Consider the following 1084-nt stretch of genomic DNA (forward strand, 5'->3'; position numbering starts at 1 on the left):
AAATTTAAAAAAATTTAAATAAAAATGATTATCAAACTATATGTGAGATGTAAAAACATATAAACATAAACATAAAAATTCATGGCATTGGATCAGTAAAGGTTTCTAAAATATGACATGGAAAGCATTAGTGGGTAAAGAAAAGCAAGAATAAACTGGATAATATCAACTTATAATCTTTCATAATTTAAAGGACAATATAACAGAAGTGAAAACATATCTAGCAGATAGAGGACACATATTTGTTAATGCTACAATATTAATGCTACAATGATTCTGAGTCTAAGTATTTTTATATCTTCTAATTTTATATAACTTTATCCCAAATGGAATATTTCTTTAAAAAACACATGCAAATAGTTGGAGCATGTGAAATAAGTTCCTCTGTCTTATCCAAGAATAAATAAAGAGAAAACTCACTAGTAGGACCATAATATAAAAAGATGACACAAAATATAATAATGCACTTGTGGAGAAATTGATATACTACACATAGCGAATCAATTGTATAATACTTCAATCATTAAAGCAAGCAAGTATTCAAAAGGTCAAAGAGAATTGAATAGGTTCTTTCCATTACACGTCTATGTATGTATTAAAGAGAAGTAAAAAACTTGTTTGGACAGGGAATGTAGTTATTAAGAATGCACTTAAATACTTTGCGTGAGATCCTGGAAATAATCCATAAAACAAATTTTGAAAAGGCTCACTATAGGGGATGTATGCTGGACAAATTCCTGTAAACGAATTTTATATCTACTTTAAATGTCTGTTCTAAAATTTACAGCATTTCTATTTGAAGAAAAGCAAATTTGTGAAAATTATGCTTGGAAAACCTATGATCGTAAATTCACTTCCAAAGCACTAAAATGTATACAATAAAAGGAGATAATATATTTCAAGTGAATTACATGTCAGCAATAAAAAACTATTGTTAAATTACTTCACACAAAATGCAGAATACCTAAAAAGATATTTTCTGTGTTTGCTTAAAAACTTTGTAAACTGCAACATTTAAAACAATAATATGATTTCTGTTCATTTTGAGGATTTTTGTCTGTTTAATTTGAGTTTATTCAGAGAT

Source organism: Dipodomys spectabilis, unplaced genomic scaffold (assembly GCF_019054845.1).
Source record: "Dipodomys spectabilis isolate Male_0828 unplaced genomic scaffold, ASM1905484v1 ptg000386l, whole genome shotgun sequence".
Lineage (NCBI taxonomy): Eukaryota > Metazoa > Chordata > Mammalia > Rodentia > Heteromyidae > Dipodomys > Dipodomys spectabilis.